This window comes from Bos taurus, chromosome 20 (assembly GCF_002263795.3).
Source record: "Bos taurus isolate L1 Dominette 01449 registration number 42190680 breed Hereford chromosome 20, ARS-UCD2.0, whole genome shotgun sequence".
NCBI lineage: Eukaryota > Metazoa > Chordata > Mammalia > Artiodactyla > Bovidae > Bos > Bos taurus.
In genome coordinates, this window is record NC_037347.1 from 29,588,237 (window position 1) to 29,606,254 (window position 18,018).

An 18,018-nucleotide genomic window follows, 5' to 3' on the forward strand; every position below is an offset into this window, starting at 1 on the left:
GAGACTTAGGTAGAGCTTAGAAATCCACATCTTTAACAAACATCCAGGGTGTAGCAGGTAGGTGGTAGACAACACTCTGAGAAACAATGCCTTAAGGAGAAATAAAATGGAGTTGGTTTCCGGATATTGATTCTCTTGAACTGTGCATTTTCATTTGAGTTAAAACTTTCTGGGTTTAATTATGCTCTATGGGAAAGCCACTAAAAAGTTCTATTGACATTTCCAGGCTAATCTTTTAATGTGGTAATGGCAGAAATTCCACATTACTTAAGATCTACTTCTGTGCAATCACAGAAATTATTTAAAATGGCTACCCTTCAACCTTAGATATAGAACCTGGAGATATAGCTTCTATAGGGCTTCCCTGATAGTTCAGTTGGTAAAGAATCTACCTGCAATGCAGAAGACCCCAGTTCAATTCCTGGGTCGGGAAGAGCCACTGGATACCCATTCCTATATTCTATAGGTATCTTATAGGCTATAATTCTATAGGTATCCTATAGGGTACCCACTCCTATATTCTTGGGCTTCCCTTGTGGATTCTTCAGTTAGTGAAGAATCTGCCTGCAATGCAGGAGACCTGGGTTCGATCCCTGGGTTGGGAGGATCCCCAGGAGAAGGGAAAAGATACCCCTTCCAGTATTCTGGCCTGGAGAATTCCATTGACTGTATAGCCCATGGGGTCACAAAGAGTCAGACATGACTGAGCAACTTTCACTTCACTTCACTTTATAGCTTCTATATGTCTCTCTAATCAGAACCTCAAATCATGCATGGCAGAACCTTTCTATGTTGGACACAACCCACACCTTAATGGTTAAATATGCTTTATCTAGACATTCAAGAACTGAATCAGAAGTTATGCAGAAAAACTTATTTTTCCATGACTCCAACAGTTTCTTCTTTTTATTCTTGTAATTCCAATCTTCTCTCTACTAGTGAATGCTCTTAAAGTCCATTTTCTCTGCTCCATGTTCTTAGCATGTTTTCTTGCTGGCATTCTCTGTCTCTCAAACTTCCCTCATAACATGAGCTCCTATTTTTTTTATCTTCACTATTGAGACAACTTTAACTTTTGTTTCTAAAGAGGAGTGATTCTCTTAGTCAACCTCTGATCACCTAAAATTGTATAAATTTATGCTTATAAGTGAAAATATGTTTCATTCTGAAGAATACACAGCATGAATCCACAAGAATACAAAATAAACCTAGAGAGATAAACTGAAGCTAAGTGCAAAGTCAAAGGATTGAAGGTTAGGGGACTATAAAAGATAAAATGAGTCAACAGATAGGTAACCCCAGAACTGAGTTAATTAAGCTCTCTGTGAGTCAGAAGACAGAACATTAATGAGGCAAGTGGAAAATATATGAGGAGTTGGGACATTAAAAGTTAACTGAAGTGTCCCATAAACTGCAAACTCTAGAGTGAGAAATTGACTTAATTTTGTCTTAGTGACATTGGAGAATGAAGACACGATATATATAATTTTTTTCTTAGTCCTTCATGGACCAGGGAAAAAGGAAAAGAAAAAGAAATATTTGTAAAAGGAATGTGTTTATTGTTGTTGTTTTCATTCACAGTTGCCTTTGCATTTAAGGAAATAATCCACTTTTACCCTTTCAACCACTCTTTAAGGTAATGATAATGGTCTGTTAAATTAATTAAGCAAGGAGGTCATTAGACAGAGGTGGTTCTAATACTGTAGCAGCCTAGCAAGCAAACTGAAACTTAAATGTGTCAATGACTTAAGGTTAAAATTCAAAACCTAAGGACAAACAATCACAGACAACTAGGCTTTTCCAAATAAGGCAAATGTTGAAGATGTTGCCAATCAGATTATTTCCTGCTTACTCCTCCTCTCTATAAGTCTTTCCACTAGCTTCTGTCCAGGAAGTGCTCCTAACTGCTTCCAGTTTTGCTCTGTTGAACCTGAAACCATTAGTAGCTCAGTCATGTCTAACTCTGTGACCCCACGGACTATAGCCAGCCAGGCTCATTTGTTTATGGAATTCTCCAGGCAAGAATACTGGAGTGGGTAGCCATTCCCTTCTGCAGGGTATCTTCCTGACCCAGGGATCAAACCCAGGTCTCTTGCATTGCAGGTGAATTCTTTACTGTCTGAGCTACCAGGGAAGCCCCTTGGCTCTGTTACCCAAACCCAGTAATTTTTGCCCAAATAAAGTCTTAAATTTTTAAAATATACATTAGCATATTTTTAAACAGTTTTCTATTTACAATGAGGAATCTAAGACTCAGTTAAGTTAAATAATTCATTCAAGATCATGTGGTTACTACATGTAATTTCAATATTTAAACACAGATTTCACCTTTGTTCATTTCTACCAAAAAAGAACTAGAGTAAGGATTACAAATTCATGGGGCATGAAAGAGAAACTACAACTTTGAAACTGTATAAACTGTAATCTAAGATTCATTCATTTATTCAAAATTACTTAAGCAACATTAAACATTTCATGAATGCTATAGGTTTGGGGGAACTAGCAATGGACAAAATAGATTTTTTTACAAACCAAGAAACTGACAACACTCTGTCTCTGATTTGTTTATCTGTATTTGGTTCTATTATCATTTGCTTTCACTCCAGGGCTTCCTGGGTGGCACAGTGGTAAAGAACCTGCCTGCCAACGCAGGTGCATTCCTGCATCAAGAAGATCCCCAGGAGTAGGAAATGGCAACCCACCCCCGTATTCTTGCCTGGAAAATACCACGGACAGAGGACCCTGGAGAGGTACAGTCCATTGGGTTGCAAAGAGTCTGATATGACTGAGTGACTGAGCACACCACACACACAGTAAAGTAGGTGAAGTAAAATGCACCTTGCCTGAGGAAGAGAATATAAATGAAAATAGTAAGGCTTGGAAATATAACCAAGGTCAAACTTCCCCTTTGTGTGGGTTAGTAGCAACAATAGTAACATGAGGACAAGGAAACTTGGGATATCAAGGAAGGAATTTTCACTTCACTCTTCTGTTACTCCAGGATCAAGAAAGACTCTTAAGAAGCTATCAACACTAAACAATGGAGTTGTTGTATAAATTTGCATGAGCCCACCCACTCTAAATACTTTGAACTAATAAACAGAAAGTACATAGAACAAAAATCTATCCAAGGGGCTAAAACGGAGGAAGATGGAAAGTGAGAGCTTCTGATATTACATTTAGTTTTACTGATTTTCCCCTTTTATTGCTTTATTTTGGATTAAGTCTCTCTGTCTTTCATCTCCTCTTTTGGCTTACTAACTTTATTTTTTTGTTGATCTACTTAAGTGGTTGCTTTATGGTTTGTATTTATGTATTTATGATATATATTTATCTAATCACTTACACTTTCAAGTTTTATTACACTATTTCACATATAGTGAAAAGTGAAAAACATGAATGTTTTAGTCACTCAGTTGTGTCTGACTCTTGCAACCCCATGGACTGCAGACCACCAGAATCCTCTGTCCATGAAATTCTCCAAGCAAGAATACTGGAGTGGGTTGCCATTCCCTTCTTCAGGGGATCTTCCCAACTCAGAGATCCAACCTGGGTATCCTGCATTACAGGAAGATTCTTTACCATCTGAGCCACCAAGGAAGCCTCTCACATATAGTAGGGGACTCAAGTAATTGTTTCATAATACTCTCATAATACTGAGCATTCAAAACTCTCATAATACTCTCATTTCTTTTCTCCAAGACTTTGTGCTCTTATTATTTATACTTTTAGCTTCTATATATGCAATAAACTACCCAGACATTGTTACTGTCTTTTCTCTGAACAGTTGATTATCTATGGAAGGGATAAAATGAGAAAAAAAAAATGTAATTACGTATGTATTGACTATTTCTGATTCTCTTTATACTTTTATGTGGATCTAGGTTTTCATCTTTTATCAATTTCCTTCTGTGAGAGCTTCTAGTACTTTTCCCTCTAATCTTTTCAGCTATGTATCCCCAGCCTAGAGTAGTTTCTCACCTGCAAGCTCTGATCTTTATCCGAGTGCTTGAGGGTAACTTTGCAATTGTCTGCAGTTGTCTTTGGGTGCATCTTCCTTCTCTCCAATACTCTGACCTGTAAGTTCTAGCCACCTTGTCATCCCCAGATTCACAGCGCTATCTCCTAAACTGAAGAGCTCCACCTGGCTCTGTCTGGGATCTCCTTCCAGAGTCCTTACTGGGAAACTTTCCTCAGGCAATAATAGTGGGCAATTGCATACAGGTCTCACCTCCTTTGCTTCCCATTTCTCAGGGATTGCTGTCCTTCCTTGCCTGCTGTTCAGTGACTTGAATGGGATTTCTCTTATATAGTTTTCCCAATATTTTAATCATTTCAGGTGAGCAGATGTATTTGGTACTTGTTACTCTATCTTGACCTGGAGCAGAAGTCCAAAGCTATATTATTTTATTTAACAGCTCTCTTATACTGCTTACTATATATATGTCAGCCATTTTATGTTTTTCAAATATTAATATTAATTTATATAATTCTCATGACACCCCGGTGAGGTAGCCACTACTACCCACCCACTTTATAGATGAGCAAACTGAAGCACAAAGAGGATAAGAAACTCATTTAAAATTACAACAATAAATGAGACAACCTGTTTTAACTACAAAGGAGTGCTGGTGTTTAGAGAAAGGCACTAAAATGTATTTCACAGATGGTAGACTCCCTAGTCTGATTAAGGTACTTCTTATGGTCATGGTTGGGAGATGGAGAGAAGAGCAATGCAGGATTACTCTGCCTTAGCATCCAAATTTTTAGATCTGTGTTTCCATAATATAACAAAAACTTCTGAGATTTCAAATTCTTTTAGAGTAGGTCACTACTGAATCCAGGTTTTGATCAATCAATCAAGATGAATATTAGAGATATTTTTAAACTGCTTAGCAAAGATCATTTGACCTAAAATCTCAGGTAATATTTCAATAAGCAAAAGTCACTTGACAATTGCATTCTTCTTTACCAAGATCAACACTTTCTGAAATGAATTAAAAGACACTTGCTTCTTGGAAGAAAAGCTATGACAAACTTAGTGTATTAAAAAAAAGAGAGAGATATTACTTTGTCAGCAAAGATCTATATAGCCAAAGCTATGGGTTTTCCAGTAGTCATGGACAGATGTGAGAGCTGGACCACAAAGAAGGCTGAGCGCTGAAGAATTGATGCTTTCAATCTGTGGTGTTGAGAAGACTCTTGAGAGTCCCTTGGACTGCAAGGAGATCCAACCAGTCAGTCCTAAAGGAAATCAGTCCTGAATATTCATTGGAAGGACTGATGCTGAAGCTGAAGCTCCAGTATTTGGCCATCTCATGTGAAGAGCCAACTCATTGGAAAAATCCGTGATGCTGGAAAAGATTGAAGGCAGGAGGAGAAGGGGACAACAGAGGCCAAGATGGTTGGGTGGCATCGAAAACTCAATGGACATGAGTTTGAGTAAACTCCGGGAGATGGTAAAGAACAGGGAATCCTGGCATGCTGCAGTCCATGGGGTCACAAAGAGTTGGACAGGACTGAGTGACTGAACAATAATACTTTCTGAGCAAGTTACACATGTATTTTCCTGATTTAAACTAAAAGAAACAGTAATCCACTCCAGTACTCTTGCCTGGAAAATTCCATGGATGGAGGAAGCTCGAAGGCTATAGTCCATTGGGTCGCAAAGAGTTGGACATGACTAAACGACTTCACTTTCACTTTCTTTATCAATGTCCTAGATTCTTTTTGATGTGAATACTTCTTCATCTGATGTGGGCTTTACTGACCACACACACACACAAAAACACTCACACACACCACAAGGAGATCTAATAGTCAGTCAGTTCAGTTCAGTCACTGAGTCATGTCTGACTCTTTGTGACCCCATGAACCACAGCACACCAGGCCTCCCTGTCCATCACCAACTCCCGGAGTCCACCCAAACCCATGTCCATTGAGTCAGTGATGCCATGCAACCATCTCATCCTCTGTCATCCCCTTCTTCTTCTGCCCTCAATCTTTCCCAGCAGCAGGTCTTTTCCAATGAGTCAGCTCTTCCCATCAGGTGGCCAAAGTATTGGAGTTTCAGCTTCAACATCAGTTCTTCCAATGAACACCCAGGACTGATCTCCTTTAGGATGGACTAGTTGGATCTCCTTGCAGTCCAAGGGACTCTCAAGAGTCTTCTCCAACACCACAGTTCAAAAGCATCAATTCTTCCACGCTCAGCTTTCTTTACAGTCCAACTCTCCCATCCATACGTAACCACTGGAAAAACCGTAGCCTTGACTAGATGGACCTTTGTTGGCAAAATAATGTCTCTGCTTTTTAACATGCTGTCTAGTTTGGTCATAACTTTTTTCCAAAGAGTAAGTGTCTTTTAATTTCATGGCTACAATCACCATCTGCAGTGATTTTAGAGCCCAGAAAAATAAAGTCAGCCACTGTTTCCACTGTTTCCCCATCTATTTGCCATGAAGTGATGGGACCAGATCGCACAATTGCACTCATCTCACACACTAGTAAAGTAATGCTCAAAATTCTCCAAGCCAGGCTTCAGCAATATGTGAACCGTGAACTTCCTGATGTTCAAGCTGGTTTTAGAAAAGGCAGAGGAACCAGAGATCAAATGGCCAACATCCGGTGCATCGTGGAAAAAGCAAGAGAGTTCCAGAAAAACATCTATTTCTGCTTTATTGACTATGCCAAAGCCTTTGACTGTGTGGATCACAATCAACTGTGGAAAATTCTGAAAGAGATGGGAATACCAGACCAGCTGATCTGCCTCTTGAGAAATTTGTATGCAGGTCAGGAAGCAACAGTTAGAACTAGACATGGAACAACAGACTGGTTCCAAATAGGAAAAGGAGTATGTCAAGGCTGTATATTGTCACCCTGTTTATTTAACTTATATGCAGAGTACATCATGAGAAACGCTGGGCTGGATGAAACACAAACTGGAATCAAGATTGTCGGGAGAAATATCAGTAACTTCAGATATGCAGATGACACCACCCTTATGGCAGAAAGTGAAGAGGAACTAAAAAGCCTCTTGATGAAAGTGAAAGTGGAGAATGAAAAAGTTGGCTTAAAGCTCAACATTCAGAAAATGAAGATCATGGCATCCGGTCCCACCGCTTCATGGGAAATAGATGGGGAAACAGTGGAAACAGTGTCAGACTTTATTTTTCTGGGCTCCAAAATCACTCCAGATGATGACTGCAGCCATGAAATTAAAAGACGCTTACTCCTTGGATGGAAAGTTATGACCAACCTAGATAGCATATTCAAAAGCAGAGACATTACTTTGCCAACAAAGGTTCGTCTAGTCAAGGTTATGGTTTCTCCTGTGGTCATGTATGGATGTGAGAGTTGGACTATGAAGAAGGCTGAGCGCTGAAGAATTGATGCTTTCAGACTGTGGTGTTGGACAAGACTCTTGAGAGTCCCTTGGACTGCAAGGAGATCCAACCAGTCCATTCTGAAGGAGATCAGCCCTGGGATTTCTTTGGAAGGAATGATGCTGACGCTGAAACTCCAGTACTTTGGCCACCTCATGCAAAGTGTTGACTCATTGGAAAAGACTCTGATGCTGCAAGGGATTGGGGGCAGGAGGAGAAGGGGACGACAGAAGATGAGATGGCTGGATGGCATCACTGACTTGATGGACGTGAGTCTCAGTGAACTCCAGGAGTTGGTGATAGACAGGGAGGCCTGGCATGCCGTGATTCATGGGGTCGCAAAGAGTCGGACACGACTGAGCGACTGATCTGATCTAATCTGATCTGATTGGACCAGATGCCATGATCTTAGCTTTCTGAATGTTGAGCTTTAAGCCAACTTTTTCACTCTCCTCTTCCCCTTTCATCAAGAGGCTCTTTAGTTCTTCTTCACTTTCTGCCATAAGGGTGGTATCATCTGCATATCTGAGGTTATCGATATATCTCCCAGCAATATTGATTCCAACTTGTGCTTCATCCAACACAACATTTATCATGATGTACTCTGCATATAAGTTAAATAAGTAGGGTGACAATATACAGCCTTGACATACTCCTTTTCCTATTTGGAACCAGTCTGTTGTTCCATGTCCAGTTTTAACTGTTGCTTCTTGACCTGCATATAGATTTCACAAGAGGCAGATCAGGTGATCTGGTATTCCCATCTCTTTAAGAATTTCCCACAGTTTATTGTGATCCACAGAGTCAAAGGCTTTGGCATAGTCAATGAAGAGAAATAGATATTTTTCTGGAACTCTCTTGCTTTTTCGATGATTCAGCAGAGGTTGCAAGTTGATCTCTGGTTCCTCTGCCTTTTCTAAAACCAGCTTGAACATCTGGAAGTTCACGGTTCACATATTTCTGAAGCCTGGCTTGGAGAATTTTAAACATCTGACAGAATGTGGTCCACTGGAGAAGGGAATGGCAAACCACTTCAGTATTCTTGCCTTGAGAACCCCATGAACAGTATGAAAAGGCAAAAAGATAGGATACTGAAAGATGAACTTCCCAGGTCCTTAGGTGCCCAATATGCTACTGGAGATCTAAAAGTATTTAGTATTTAAAGCTTGAGATATTGATGGATGATGCAGTTTAGTCATATAGGAAATAACCTTATCTTGTAAAATAATTATCTCAATCAAGATCTTAAGATAAAAGAATGATTTTAGTTGACAATGTATTAAATATTTGGGGTAGTTAAATTTGTTCTCATATTTTCCTATATATTTTCCACTCCAATTTTCAAGGACTTATTTCCTAATTATTGCTTTAGATTAAACAAAACTAAACAAGCCAAGGAAAACAGTAAATTCAATTGACATTGTTATTAGGTAACATAACATTTAAATTTTGCATTTGGATTTGAGCTACCTCATTCCTCTAGTTTTAAATGAAGAAAAATTATTTAATATACTTTTGGACATTTATTCAACACTTACCTTTGACTTGAACCAAAAGTAAGGAAAATTTCTGGATTATTATCTTTTGTCAAGCTTTACAGAGCAATTAGAAGTCAGCCTATCCAAGGGACTGAATTTTTGTCATTTTTTCTTTTAGGTGTGCACTGATTGGTCACCTTAAAGCCTTGTGCCTAATGGCATTACATTCCAGAAGACCATGGGTAATAATGTAATTAGTTCAGTTCCGTCACTCAGTTGAGACAGACTCTTTACGACCCCATCTACTGAAGCATGCCAGGCTTCCCTGTCCATCACCAACTACTGGAGTGTACCTTATACTCAAGTCCATCAAGTTGGTGATACCATCCAACCATCTCATCCTCTGTCATCCCCTTCTCCTCCTGCCTTCAATCTTTCCCAGCATCAGAGTCTTTTCCAATGAGTCAGTTCTTCACATCAGGTGGCCAAAATATTGGAGTTTAGGCTTCAGCATCAGTCCTTCCAATGAATATTCAGGACTGATTTCCTTTAGGACTGACTGGTTTGATCTCCTTGCAATCCAAAGGAATTCAAGGGTCTTTTCCAACACCACAGGTCAAAAGCATCAGTTCTTCAGTGCTCAGCTCTCTTTATATTCCAACTCTCACATCTGTCCATGACTACTGGAAAAAACATAGCTTTGAGCAGATGGAGCTTTGTTGGCAAAGTAATGCCTCCACTTTTTAACATGCTGCCTAGGTAGGTCATAGCTTATCTTCCAAGAAGCAAGCATCTTTTAAATTCATGGCTGCAGTCACCATCTGCACTGATTTTAGAGCTCAAAAAAATAGTCTTTCAGTGTTTTCAATGTTTCCCTACTATATGCCATGAAGTGATGGGACTGAATGCCACGATCTTAGTTTTCTGAATGTTGAGTATTAAGCCAACTTTTTCACTCTCCTCTTTAATTTTTATCAAAAGGTTCTTTAGTTCATCTTTGCTTTCTGTCATAAGGGTGGTATCATCTGCATATCTGAGGTTATTGCTATTTCTCCCCCGAACCTTGATTCCAGCTTGTGCTTCATCCAGCACATCCAGCATTTCTCATGATGTACTCCGCATATAAGTTAAACAAGTACAGTGACAATATACAGCCTTGTTGTACTCCTTTCCTGATTTGGAACCAGTCTGTTGTTTCATGTCCAGTTCTAACTGTTGCTTCCTGACCTGCATACAGATTTCTCAGGAGGCAGGTCAGGTGGTCTGATATTCCCATCTCTTTCAGAATTTCCCACAGTTTGTGCTGATCCACACAGTCAAAAGCTTTGACATAGTCAACAATGCAGAAATAGATGTTTTTCTGGAATTCTCTTTCTTTTTCAGTGATCTAATGGTTGTTAGCAATTTGATCTCTGGTTCTTCTGCCTTTTTAAAATCCAGCTTGAACATCTAGAAGTTCATGGTTCATGTACTGCTGAAGCTTGGCTTGGAGAATTTTGAGCATTACTTTGCTAATGTGTGAGATGAGTACAGTTGTGCAGTGCTTTGAACATTCTTTGGCATTACCTTTCTTTGGGATTGGAATGAAAACTGACCTTTTCCAGTCCTGTGGCCACTGCTGAATTTTCCAAATTTGCTGGCATATTGAGTGTAGCACTTTCACAGCATCATCTTTTAGGATTTGAAATAGCTCAACTATAATGCCATCACCTCCACTAGCTTTGTTCATAGTGATGCTTCCTAAGGCCAACTTGACTTCACATTCCAGGATGTCTGGCTCTAGGTGAGTGATCACACGATCATGGTTGTCTAGGTCATTAAGATTTTTTTTTTTGTACAGTTCTTCTCTGTATTCTTGCCACCTCTTCCTAATATCTTCTGTTTCTATTAAGTCCATGCCATTTCCCTCCTTTATTGTGCCCATCTTTGTATGAAATATTCTCTTGATATCTCTAATTTTCTTGAAGGGATCTCTAGTCTTTCCCATTCTATTGTTTTCCTCTATTTCATTGCATTGATCACTGAGGAAGGCTTTCTTATCTCTTGCTATTTTTTGGAACTCTGCATTCAAATGGGTATATGTTTCCTTTTTTCTTTTGCCTTTCACTTCTCTTCTTTTCTCAGCTATTTGTAAGGGCTCCTCAGACAACCATTTTGTCTTTTTGCATTTCTTTTTCTTGGGGATGGTCTTGATCCCTGTCTCCTATATAATGTCAGGAACTTCTGTCCATAGCTCTTCAGGCACTTTATCAGATCTAATCCCTTGAATCTGTTTGTCACTTCCACTGTATAATCGTTAGGAATTTGATTTAGGTCATACCTGAATGGTCTAGTGGTTTTTCCCTACTTTCTTCAATTTCAGTCTGAATTTGGCAATAAGGAGTTCATGATCTGAGCCACAGTCAGCTCCTGGTCTTGTTTTTGCTGACTCTATAGAGCTTCTCCATCTTCAGTTGCAAAGAATATAATCAATCTGATTTCAGTATTGACCATCTGGTGATGTCCATGGACATCAAGTCTTCTCTTGTGTTGTTGGAAAAGAGTGTTTGCTATGACCAATGTGTTCTCTTGGCAAAACTCTATTAGCCGTTGCCCTGCTTCTTTTTGCACTCTAAGGCCAAATTTGCCTGTTACTCCAGGTATCTCTTGACTTCCTACTTTTGCATTCCATTCCCCTATAATGAAAAGGACCTCTTTTGTGAGTGTTAGTTCTAGAAGGTCTTGTAGGTGTTCATAGGTCCATTCAACTTCAGCTTCTTCAGCATTACTGGACAGGGCATAGACTTGGATTACTGTGATACTGAATGGTTTGCTTGCATCCAAGTACTGCATTTCATACTCTTTTGTTAACTTTGACATTTCTTCTAAGGGATTCTTTCCAAAGGGAATAATACTATAATTCCCAAATTATAGTAGGTATAATGGTGAGCTGAGTTAAATTCACTCATTCCAGTCCATTTTAGTTCTCTGATTCTTAAAATATCAATTTCACTCCTTTCATCTCCCATTTGACCACTTCCAATTTACCTTGATTCATGGATGTAACATTCCAGGTTACTGTGCAGTATTGTTCTTTACAGCATTGGACTTTACTTCCATCATCAGTCACATCCACAACTGAGTGTTGTTCTTGCTTTGGCTCTGTCTCTTCATCCTTTCTGAAGTTATTTCTTCACTGTTCTCCAGTACCATATTGGGCATCTACTGTCCTGGGGATTTCATTTTTAGTGTCCTATCTTTTTGCCTTTTCATACTGTAATAAGTTAATAATGTAATATAGGTTAATACTGTAATTTACTTAGCCCCTAAAGATCAAGGGTCTCCAGAACCCTTTCCTTTTTACTCTCTCCAGCCCTAACTGAAGCAGCTAACAAATCTTGAAACCACAACATGGTAGGTAGAAGGGTCCCCAAGATGTCCACAACCTAATTCTGGCATCCTATGTATACTTCCTGTCATGTGGCAAAAGGGACTTTGCAGATATAAGTAAGGGTATAGACATTAAAATACAGAAATTAACCTAGATCATCCAGTGGTGGTTGGCAGATATGAACTCTTAAAAATAGAGAACTCTCTTCAGCTGGAGTAAGAGAGATTCAGGAGAAGTTAGAAAGATCTGAAGCATGGGAGTTATGTATGTGACCCATTGTTGCTGAGTAGGGACCACAAGCATAGCAAAAGAAGGAATGCAGGCAGCCCTCAAGGGTTAAGACCAGTCCCTAGTGGACAGCCAGCAAAGAGACAGACATCTCAGTCCTACAACCTCAAGGAACTGATTTCAGTCAAAACCTAGATGAGGTTGAGAGCAGCTTTATTCCCAGAACCTCTAGAACGGAATGCATCCCTGACAAACCTTGATTTCCGTTTGATGAAACTCTTAAGGAGAAGCCCTAGCTGAGCTATACTGTACTCTGACTTGTGACCTTCAGAACTGTGACATAATAAATTTGAGTATCATAAGCTGCTAAATTTATGGCAATTTGTTATGATGAGGGCAGAAAATGAATACCATCATTTTCCTGAAAATGTGTGTCTGAAACTAGTACTTATTCCAATTCCTATATCACTCTGAATTCTTAATCTGATAAACAGAAACTTATTCAGCCTTATTTAAGTAGATTATTAATTTAGATTTATTAAATGGATAATAGTATCAAACAATATCAAGAAAGGAAAAGAAACAGTTTCAGAAAATGACAAAGAATGAAAGTTAAATGTCGGTTCCTTAGCCAAAAACATGCCTGAGAACCAACATGATAACGACATCATTGCTATCCATTCCGCAGGACAATATGGCTTGCTCCACTGGTTTTGCAAGCTCTGGACACTGAACGACACAATCTTAACCATTAGCCCCACTTTTCCTAGCAACTGCTTGCAAGTGCCACCACCACCTTCACTAGACATTAGTCTTCATTGTCACTTTTATTTTATTTTATTTTTTAATTTTTTTTCATTGTCACTTTTAAATATCATTATCTTTTGAAGTGTTAGTGGCTACATCATGTTTGACTCTTTGCAACCCCAGGGTCTGTAGCCTGCCAAGCTCCTCCATCCATGGGATTTTCCAGGCAAGAATACTGGAGTGGGTTGCCATTTCCTTCTCCAGGGGATCTTCCTGACCAAAGGATCAAACCTGGGTCTCTCACATTGCAGGCAGACTCTATCATCTAAGCCACAAGGAGAGCCCTTTATGTCATTGTGTACTGTGTGTTTAGACACTCAGTTATGTCTGAATCTTTGTGACCTCATGGACTGTAGCCCGCCGGGCTCCTCTGTCCATGGGGATTCTCTAGGCAAGAATACTAGAGTGGGTTGCCATGCCCTCCTCCAAGGGATCTTCCCAACCCAGGGGTCAAACCCAGGTCTCCTGGATTGTCGACGGATTCTTTACCTTCTGAGCACCAGTGAAGTCCATGAATAATGGAGCTATAGTCTGTCCCTTCTCCAGGGGATCTTCCCAACCTAGAAATTGAACAGGGGTCTTCTTTACCAGCTGAGATACCAGGGAAGCCATTATTATGTTATTATTGTCTTTTAATTCAACATCTGGAAATGGATGTACTTGAATGGTTATACCTAACTCATGCATATACTTACATGCCCTGGTGACTAGAAAAGTGACATCTGCTCTTTTCAGGCTTTATTGAAAGAGGGGAGCTCCGCCAACTACCATATAGCTGTTAGTACTCCTAAAGCAGAGAGGAAGAATTTTCAAAGGATGGGCAAACAAATCCCCTGTATTATTTAGTTCACTTGCCTAAACCTTTTGGAAGTCCTATCCTTTGGATCCCTGATACAAGTTTTAAAATCTTTCCTCAACTTCTGAAATTGTCTGAGACCTCAGACAGTAACACTGAGAACACTTAGTTAAAAATCTGAGTTTTGCCTTTTCCCCAGTAATACAGTTGTATCATTAGAACATAGTTTCTAGAAGCACAGTGAGTGTGAGCTAAGTCCCTTCAGCCATGTTTGACTCTTTGAGACCCTATGGACTGTAGCCCATGAGAATCCTCTGTCCATGAGATTCTCCAGGCAAGAATACTTGAGTGAGTTGCCATACCCTCCTCTAGGGAATCTTCCTGATCCAGGGATTGGACCTTCCTCTCCCACATCTCCTGCATTGGTAGATGGGTTCTATACCACTAGCGCCATCTGGGAAGCCCCAGAAGCACAGCAGTGGAACAGATATAAAATGTTCTCTTTTAATCTCAAGTGTGGTGACCTTGGCTATGTCTCTAGTTAGCCATTTTACATTTGTTTCCTCAAGTGTAGAAAAGTAATGAGCCTACTTCAAATGGGTATTGATCAGTTAATGTGATACTATAAAGCTATTTAGAGAAACCTCTGAAGAGCTAAATATAGATGTAAGACAAATTGTGAGTGGGTAGTGGACAGGGAGTGTATTAATTGTGACTGTAAGCCTAGGTTTTATAACCCAGATAATGTCTTTTGAAGCATGCCTGTTGAAGAACATGTCTTTTGAAGAATATATGCTCTGGACAGAATGTTTTTGTCTCCCACAAATTCATACTTTGAAATCCTAACCACTACTGGGATATATTAGAAGGTGGGGCCTTTCCAGGTAATTATGAATGGTACAGATGCCTCATTAGAAAACCCAGCGAGCTCTCTTGCTCTGTCCACCATGTGAGGTTATAATACATCAGCAATCTGTAGCCCAGAAGACGGCCCTCCCCAGATCCAGATCATTCTGCTATCCTGATCTCAGAATGCACAACCTCCAGAACTGTGAGAAATTATTTCCTGCTGTTTATAAGCTACCTAGTGTATGGTACTTTGTTATAACTGCCCAAACTGACTAAAACAGTATGTTAACAAACAAAAGTAACATGGAAAAACAATGTACAAGTTCATTGCCATGACATCATGTAAGCCCTCCTGCTTAACATAAAAAATAATTTATATATATACATTTTTTTTCTCTTCTGTTTTTCCCTATGATGACTAGTGGTGTTTCTGTCTTTCTATTTTACCAAATATTTAATTTTAAAATATAAGAAAATGATTTATTTAATAAAGGTAAAAGCATCATAGAGTGAACCATGATATACTTACCATCTAGATTCTTTAATTAATAGTTTAAGATTCTATTAACTAAATAATTAGTTCACTATATGGTGCTTTTACCTTTCAGTTAAGTTCAGTTGCTCAGTTGTGTCCGACTCTTTGCAACCCCATGAACTGCAGCACACCAGGCCTCCCTGACCATCACCAACTCCCAGAGTTTACTCAAACTCATGTCCATTGAATTGGTGATCCCAGCCAATCATCTCATCCTATGTCATCCCCTTCTCCTCCTGCCCTCAATCTTTTCCAGCATCAGGGTCTTTTCAAATGAGTTAGCTATTCGCATCAGGTGGCCAAAGTACTGGAGTTTCAGCTTCAACATTGGTCCTTCCAGTGAACACCCAGGACTGATCTCCTTTAGGATGGACTGGTTGGATCTCCTTGCAGTCCACGGGACTCTCAAGAGTCTTCTCCAACACCACAGTTCAAAAGCATCAGTTCTTCGGTGCTCAGCTTTCTTTATAGTCCAACTCTCACATCCATACAATACTATTGGAAAACCATAGCCTTGATGAGACGTATCTTTGCTGGCAAAGTAATATCTCTTTTTTTAAATATGCTGTCAAGGTTGGTCATAACTTTCTTTCCAAGGAGTAAGTGTCTTTTAATTTCATGGCTGCAGTCACCATCTGCAGTGATTTTGGAGCCCCGAAAAATAGTCAGCCACTGTTTCCCCTTCTATTTGCCATGAAGTGATGGGACCGGATGCCATGATCTTAGCTTTCTGAATGTTGAGCTTCAAGCCAACTTTTTCACTCTTTTCTTTCCCTTTCATCAAGAGGCTCTTTAGTTCTTCTTCACTTTCTGCCATAAAGATGGTGTCATCTGCATATCTGAAGTTATTGATATTTCTACTGGCAATCTTGATTCCAGCTTGTGCTTCCTCCAGCCCAGCTTTTCTCATGATGGACTCTGCATATAAGTTAAATAAGCAAGGTGACAATATACAGGCTTGACGTACTCCTTTTCCTATTTGGAACCAGTCTGTTGTTCCATGTCCAGTTTTAACTGTTGCTTCCTGACCTGCATACAGATTTCTCAAGAGGCAGGTCAAGTGGTCTGGTATTCCCATCTCTTTCAGAATTTCCCACAGTTTATTGTGATGCACACAGTCAAAGGCTTTTACCTTTATGAAATAAATAATTTTTTCTATTTTAAAATTAAATACTAGGTAAAATAGAAAGAATGTAGGAGCTAGAAAAAACATTGAAGTTTATAAAGGAAACTGATAAATCACATAGTGTTGCAGAAATACAGCTTAATTCAGATTTCTTGACTACTAGAAAGGTGACCTTTTTATTAGTCTATGTTTACATTTGGATAACTAGTCCTAGTCTCAATTAATATGAAGCAAGTCCAGCCTGAGATAGACACAAGTTCTTAAGATATGGTGTGTTATTTAGCATAAATAAGTAATTACTCTTTTCTTATCAGGAAACATCATTCATGGAAATTCAGTGGACTTTGAAATTTGATCTCTAATTGATAATTGCTTCTAACATATCCTCTTTCTAAGTGCTAACTTTACCATTTATTCATTAGGATTTCCCTTTGTGGTGTATGCATGTGTGTTTGTAGGTGTATATGTTGCATGGGGTAAGGGGAGAGGACTGATTGTGAGAAAAAGACGAAGTGATATCGTCTCCCCTTAAAAAGTAGATACAGTTATATGCCCTCTTCCCTTTCTTACATTAACAAGCCACTTGCTGATATTCAAAACTTTCGGACTGAATATGTTTCAGAATTCAGAATATTTCAGGTTTTAAAACAGTATCCTATGTATATGTGCGTTAAATATATGTGCAAAGTGGCATGGATGGTGCCCATAATCAAATATCTTAATATATCTGAAGTGAAATATGTGGACATTACAACAAATGGGATAAATAAAGATTATAATTAATTAACTTCCCCTTAATTCCTATCAAGTCAAGCTTTTCTCTTAAGTGAAAGTGAAAGTCGCTTAGTCGGGTCTGACTCTGCGACCCCGTGGACTATGTGGTCCATGGAATTCTCCAGGCCAGAATACTGGAGTGGTTAGCCTTTCCCTCGTCCAGGGATCAAACTCAAACTCAGGTCTCTCGCATTGCAGGCAGATTCTTTACCAGCTGAGCCACAAGGGAAGTCTTTTCTCTTAAATGAAAAACCAAAATATTTCAGAGCTTTGTTAATTTCGCACTGCAGATGAGAGACTGGGGCCTGAATCTTCTATCTAGGAGTGTTAAAGCTCTGATACTTAGGAAAATGAGCAGTGCTTCCCAAGCAAGCTGCATTCTCTTCAGGCCTGATGAAGTCCCTGTTTTTACTGAGAAGAAAATGAGAGGAGACTGACGTAGATTACAGAAGAATTGAAATTAATAGAATGCACTTTCTTTCTAAATTGATCTCACTAGAGTAGCAATTCTGTAGTGTTAAACAATATACTTTGCCTATAGTACATGTGAAAGTTGGTGTTGAAAAATGGCATGACTAATTTACAAAGAAACGCCTCTTCTTTACGGGTTGTTATCAAATCCGAGCTCCCTCTGCCCGCCAACTGAATTGTAGACAAGGTGTTTAGACCA